The sequence below is a fragment of the Leiobunum rupestre genome, chromosome 6, assembly GCF_980474605.1.
Source record: "Leiobunum rupestre chromosome 6, qqLeiRupe1.1.hap1, whole genome shotgun sequence".
NCBI lineage: Eukaryota > Metazoa > Arthropoda > Arachnida > Opiliones > Sclerosomatidae > Leiobunum > Leiobunum rupestre.
Genome location: NC_143389.1, coordinates 46297265 through 46304630, shown reverse-complemented (window position 1 = coordinate 46304630; position 7366 = coordinate 46297265).

Below are 7366 nucleotides of genomic sequence, written 5' to 3'. Positions count from 1 at the left end.
CCCACTCGTAGTGAGGAACGGAGGAACTAAGTAGCACTGGTCAAAGTTAGTGTATTTTTTGATTTTTCGTCGTTCTGTGGAGATGCTATCGCCATCTTTTTACGATATAATACCATAGACTAAAATAAGATCCAGAAAGGCGACAATAAATAGTCTTTTATGTGGTCGATCTCGAGTCGAGCATTCATTAAACCTTTAGTATACGAAAGTACAGGGATTGTCACACTTTTGGTAATTATGTCACTTTTGGTAATATATATTCTTAAATATAATTTTAAATTATGCACAGGGATAATGTTCAGCTTATCATTGGCAGTGGCGTAGCCGTGGGGCAAAAGTACACGTGTGCCACCAAACAAAAATCCTGCCTACGGTACTATAACCGTCAGTAGATGGGAAAGGATGAACCAATGAAATACCGTGCTGAGTTGATTTTCTAGGGGGGTGAGGCTTACTCTTCGAACATGAGGTTGGTTGGGAACAAAGCTAGTCATTCTCCCGACTGTATAAATAAATTCTTGGTAGTATATAGAGCGTAGTCCGATCTCTTAGCCTTTCTCTACAACCCTGGCCTCTCTAATATCGACTACTCGGAATTTCGAGAAATAATTTCCGATGGCACCCTGGCGACATCGGTGGCGAGAAAATGAAGTATTTCAAGTGCTAATCTTAAACATAATATTTTGCGCTGCTGTTTATGCGATTAGTACATGTTTGAAAAATTGGTTTCAATTGAAAGTTTTTAACTTGATAATATTATAATTACCGTCATCGATCGGTAACATTTGCTATTAATTATATTTTCTACTTTCAAAAAAAAATACTATTAAATAACATAAATAAAAAAATTATGTTATAAAAATGATACGTTATAATTAACTTAAATGTAATCAAAGTGTGAATACCTAGTTTTTCTATTTCTTCCATATGGATGTCGCTTTACAAATTGGCGAGTAAGAAAATCAATATTGTATCAGGTCTATATACGCGCTACTTTCATATTTTTATTTTTTTATTTTAGAATAAGATTGCTTAAAAAATTTCATATTACGCCAGAAAAATTTAAACGTATTGTATAAGGAATTTTCATTGATGTTTTGAAAATCTTTACATTTTTGGACACTGGTAAAATTTTGATTATATTAATTAATTATTACCATTTGAGCACCCGGCCTAGCAAGATTTAAAACACTTTTAATATGAAAACCAACGCTTACTTTAGTCAAGTAATAATGAGCGATTGCAAAATTGCTTATTAACAAAACACTTCTTTTCTAGAGGTAAAGATTTTCAAATTTGATATTCAAACCCTTTTGTGGACCTCAACCTACATTTCCTGAATCTGAATTTGGATGACAAAATGTTAAAAATAAACCCTTAAAGGCTTCTAAATTCGTGTGAAGTTAAAATTTAATTAAAAACACACAATTTACAAGGGCGCTTCCTATCGTCAGATCGGCTATGATGCTCTAAAGGTTTTGTCAGTGACCTTTAAACCAACAGGTCAGATTTAAACAATGGTCGCATTCTCCAACCTCTTATATAAACATTTGTCTCTTCAGTGTTAAAAGTTGAATACTCCTTAATGGACAAAAGCTCTTACGCACAATGATACAATGTGACCTTAAAAACATATTTAAGCTATTTTGAGCAGTACTGTAGTTGAAACCATTACATTTCTTCCTCGCTTTCGTTTCAAGTTTCTTAAAACCAGGTAAATGAAAGCCTGATTCTGGGGCCTTGTCTCTCTTGGCAATTGCCTATCTTGCCTAGTAACGCAGCCTTGACGATAACGTCTTTGTTTTTTAAATTAACGCGACAAAATGTAAAATATGAAACTCGAAAAACTTGTGTATTTAGCCATTAGTTTAAACGAGGCTATAAGATAGTGCTCGGAATTGTTTATTCATTATCCACAAATTTTCCGATTTATTTAAAAAACGTTGGTAAAAAGAATATCATTTTAACTTATTTAATTATGTTTTTTACGCAACCAAGCATTTATTTGAATAAAAGTGGCATTTATTTAAATAATTGTTTGTTTTATTTAAATAATAGGCTTATTCACTTTCGATTATTTAAACATTTTACAAGTTTTATTCAACTATTGGTTATTTAAATAAATATTATTTAAATATCGCCGAGCTTATTTTATTCATGGATAAAAATTAATCGAAATCCGAGCACTATATACGAACAATAATTTCGTTCAAAAATGGAATTTTGAAAAACACGACCGGTAAATATTAAACGTGAAAATAGACGAATAAAATAACGAATTGTTGAGTTAAGAAAATATTGAAATTTTGGCCAATAAAATAAGATCACCTTATTGTCTAAGAGTTCCTTATCAAAGTGTATATATTTTCTTAACTCAACAACTCATAATTTTATAAGTTTATTTTCACGTTTAATATTTCCGTGTCGTGTTTATTCAAAGTTCAACGACCTTTCATTTTTTTTAAAGGAATTTGACTCGTAAATATACTGAAATTATTGTTCGTAGTCTCGTTGAAAGTAATGGCTAAATAAACTTTCGAGTTTCATATTTTACATTTTGTCGCGTTAATTCTGCTAATGGTATAGTACGTTCAGAATTTGTTTACCTTCAAATTTAATCTATTAACATTTTTCTAAATTACAGATGGGGGAAAATAAATAAGAAAACATACTAGAGGCTAGATATATGAAACATACATGTACGATATAAAGTAAATGAAACGACGCTAGTGAAAGACGCGCTAGAAAAAGTATAAAGGCCAGAGAAATTTCATTTGTGGAGTAGTCCCGCTGATTGTACTCTTTAATTCAATTAACTTTTTATTGCGAATTTCCTCGATCATATTTGCCTCGCCTTTCCCCCCCCCCTCCCGTCATAGTTTGAGTCTCATTCCGCAAAAACCTATTTATAATTAAATGGTGATGACTTTGGAAGCCATTAAAATAAATGACTTTTTTTCTAATCGTTGCCGGCGAGAGCACCCCAAAAAATGGGCGACGTCATTTTTACAAAATTAATGCCTTTCTACCCCCCAGCCCACTTCCACCACGAAACTGAACCCACTGTACCCATATAGATAAGTGACATAAGTTTTCGGTATCATTTCTACCCCCCTCACCTCCTCTTCATTATTTTTTTTCTATCAAAAAGCTCGGCTGTTTTTCTCGCCTCGGGATGAAAAACCCGGTAGAAACTCATTTAATTTAGCGAAACTCATCTTTTTCTATCCCTAATCTCGCTTTGCGAGATGTACCCTAGCGGTGTAACCCGACACTAACGCTTATAGTCGAGGTGGTTTGGTTTGGAATTTACCGTTTTACGACGGTACCAAGCCCCCCCGTTACACTCGATTGTCAGGTGAGAATAAATTGTACTATATATTAGTCGTTTCTCCAGCTTGGTAATTTGCAAACTAATTATTTTACGGATTGCAAATTTCTAATATACTTTGATCAAAATGGATTTCCGCGCGTTGGATTCCTAAAGTTAGCGGGTGGAGGGTGGGCTAAGTTAATAAGTTAATATTCGCTACTACATCCAGGCTACTAGGAGGGAAAAGGGGGTTGGAAATAGCTTCTTTTTTTAGACGTAGCAAAAAAACTCATTTTGAAAAAGGCACTACTACAGTATGGGCTTCATAATTTCTCATTTTTTTACGACTTTTAGCGTTGAAGCGGAAATGATGACGCGAAACGCAACAGAACAGAGGCTTGAGCGCTCGACGCAAAAAAATCATTTTTTCTCTCTCTAGCTTCCCGAGTTCTTTTTTTTGGAGCTCTTCGGCCACGTAACTCGCGCTCTCTAGTTTTCGTTTCGCGTATAACTTTTTTTTCAGCTCCCGACCTTCATTAGTTTGCATCATTAATGCAAATTGCGTTAAATTCCAATTGGAACCGAACCCAAATTTTGTTACACTGACTTCGTCCGCACGCCAAATCCGCGGTCAATATTTTATTATTGCGTTTTTTCCTCGTCTTATTATTAGAACCATTTTTTTGCGTATTGCGTTAGAAATATGCTGTTTTAGTGTGACTGCTGCTCGATAGATGTCGCCACCACCTCCATTATGATATTTCTTTTATGGTTTTTGCGCTATTTTCACGTGATGAAAGTTGAGTTTTATTTTATTTTGAAAAGTATTGTCTAGTAAATTACACATTTATTTTATTTTTAAAAGTTTTGTCTAGTAAATAACACATTTATTTTATTTTTTTAAAAGTTTTGTCTAGTAAATAACACATTTTTTTGAAAAGTATTGTCTAGTAAATAACACATTTATTTTATTTTTAAAAGTTTTGTCTAGTAAATAACAAATTTATTTTAGTTGTGAAAGTTTTTCTAGTGAATAACACATTTATATTATTTTGAAAGTTTTGTCTAGTGAATAACACATTTATTTTATTTTTAAATGTTTTGTCTAGTAAATATCACATTTATTTTATTTTGAATCAATTTATCAATTAAACAACACATTTAACCCATTTAAATTTCCAACAAACTAGTTTAAAATAAAGAGCGTTTCAACAGATTAACAGACGATAGTTTAGGCCTTTGAAGAGCCAACCAGTCAGCTTTGGCAGAATAAATAGAAATCAAAAATAAATGGTGTATATTCATTCCTATGAAATCCCGTCGTGTTAGCAGAAAACGGTTATTTTTTTTAAAACTTTTTCTTATTTTCTGTTAATTAACACGGTTTAGAAACCGAAATTAAATATCTTCAGGCTCTGATAGTGAAAAATCCGTGTATAAACTATCGTGTCCATTCGATGCTAGCAGCTATCCTTAATCTCTGAAACAATGTTTTTGATTTCCGACATGCTAATGAAAAAGAGTGTTCGAACATTTTCCTTAATAGAATTTTTAACGAAGCAGAAATGAGGATTTTTCGGCTCCCGCTCAATGCCGCTATTCGACTGAGCGCCTCGATTAATAAGGGGGGCGAGCGCCCAACGATGGCGAAGGGAGGGAGGGGGCACCCCAGGAAACAAGGGTGGGCGGCCGGCGAAACCTTTTAAGCCCTTTTTGAAGCAACGGCGGACCCATCACTCGGGCGTGACAAGATCACACGAGAGCCCCCCCCCCCCCGCCGAAGAAGGCGATAAAAATCAGAGATGCTCTCCTCGCGCGCCATTCCGCGCTCCCGCCCTAATTTTTACTAAAACTAAAGAGTTAAGAACCCGGGGCCATTTGAAATTGAACTCCGATTCCTTTGGGTGCAGACTTTACCTTAAGTCCCGCTTCTTTTTTCACCGTCAAATAAGTCCCTGTCCGAAGCCTTCCTGAACTTTGGGCCACCGATTTTGTTTGAGAAAAGAGCGAGAGGATGGATGGAGGGAGGCCCGAGAGGGAGCTGGCGGAACGAAAGAGTTTTACCCCAGCTTAAGACTAATCAAGCGGTGATTAGAAAAGCATTTTTGAAATGGCGGCGAAAATTAGGAGGGGTGTTCGGAGGGGTCTCGTCTCTCGCTCCGCCGGTTAAAAAATGGAAATGAAAGAGGAGGGAGGCTAAGCGAAGATGCTGGAGAAAAGCGGACGTTCTTGCGGAAATGAGTCGCCGGGATGCTCCAAAATTCGCGGTTCGGGATGCTCGCAACTCTCTTCGCCCGGGCAAGACGCAAATTTTCACGCGCTTTTTGTTTGGGGCGCTAATTTCGTAAGCCTTCCGCGGGTGCCCCCCCCCCCTTTTTCTCTCACCTCGCTTGAAAAGGCGCAAACATTTTCTCTGGCTGGTACGCGCGCTCTTTCCTATTTTTCTTTCTCCGCATCCTCCTCATCCCGCGCTTTCTCATCCTCATCCCGCGCCTCCTCATCCTCATCCCGCGGCTTCCTCTTTCGCAGCCTCCGCTCTTGATTATGGCCGTTTCTGCATTATTAGTCTCGAGTTTTACACTGGTTTCTAGTTGGGGCGCGCACCCTTTTCCCAAAACCTAATGCCGAAAAGAAAAGCTTATGCTTATTAAATTATTCCTTTCGCTCGTTTTCCGTACGCCATTTCCTCCTTAAAAACTAATTACCCAGCGCCATCTTGCCCAGAATTTTATGTTTAAATAATTATCTGGGAGCTCTTTTAGGTATTCCGAATTAATTCTCGCTAGAAACGCCGTATAACCGACTGCGCCAACGAAAGATTCTTTTAACTCGCCGGCCATTTTCGTTCTTTTGGACTATAAATTATTTTGATGACATCGCCAGAGATTATATTTCGCGTTCTTGATGACTTAACGCCCACCATAGATAAATTAGGGTTATCTAAATTTAGCCTTCAAAAATACCTTGACCTTATAGTCGTTAAAAAATGTGGTTCGTTTCAGTAAGACGATTTATATATTTAAAGCACTTTCCATTTTGAAATATATTTGAATGGAAGTGTTTTGGGTGGAGTAACTATGGAAACCCCCGCCATATATGAATTTTTAATTTGAATTTTTTAAAGGGAACGGTACCATCAATTAAACATTTTTTCCGAAGCCGACTACTCGAGGGTGTTTTTTTCGGTATCGATTTCGCCGTTCTTTTCTTACCCCACCCTTTAAAGTAAAAGTAATTTTATCTATAATAATGCTTTCATTTTTTACCCCCGCCCCCCCCCCCGCGATACGCCTCTCGCGGGTTTTGCGGGGCGTGTTCGCATCGCCTTCAAAGATTTTTCTCTATGGTTAATTCCAAGAAAATTGAAACGCGTCGCGTATGGGGATATTAATAATAGTGTTTCGGGATAATGTAGCGTCGATTAAATTTAGGACTACTTTGAAAATTGCCGTAAAATTGCTTTTATAGATTATCTTTAAGGTAATGTATAAAATTTAGTAGGGTTTTGATTGTTGGAACGCTTTACCTAATTGATATTAGCGTTTAGAGGCTTTTGCAAAGTTTTATTTCAGGTTCTATGTAAGAATTGTAAGGGTTGAAATTGAATAAATGTGTTTGGGGTGATGTCCAAACCGTTTTAACGGCGTTAAGCCAATGACTCGGTATTTGCGGAGGCAAAATTACGTAAAGAATAAACGTCTCCTCAGGGCGCGCGAATTTCTTACAACCCTCGAACGATACACCCTTCACTCGTTTCCGCGGTTATGTCGGCACTGTCAGCAGAGATGGAAAAAGCGCTTTCCACGAACCTGGCGCAGTCTTGGGGGCCCTTCTTGGAGGCTGCTATGGCGGCTGTACGAGACCCCAGGGACTCATCGCAGACTTGCCCCGTTGTTTCTCTTAAGCCGCGAGCGCCCCTGAAAAGCGCCGTTAAGCGCCGAACGCTTAGCCGCTGCCAGCCGCTTAACCGCTGAACGGAACCGAAGCTAGGACAATAATTAGCCCGACACGCTAGCCCAAATCTGGCGAGCGATTTTAGCGTCCCCCCTCTCG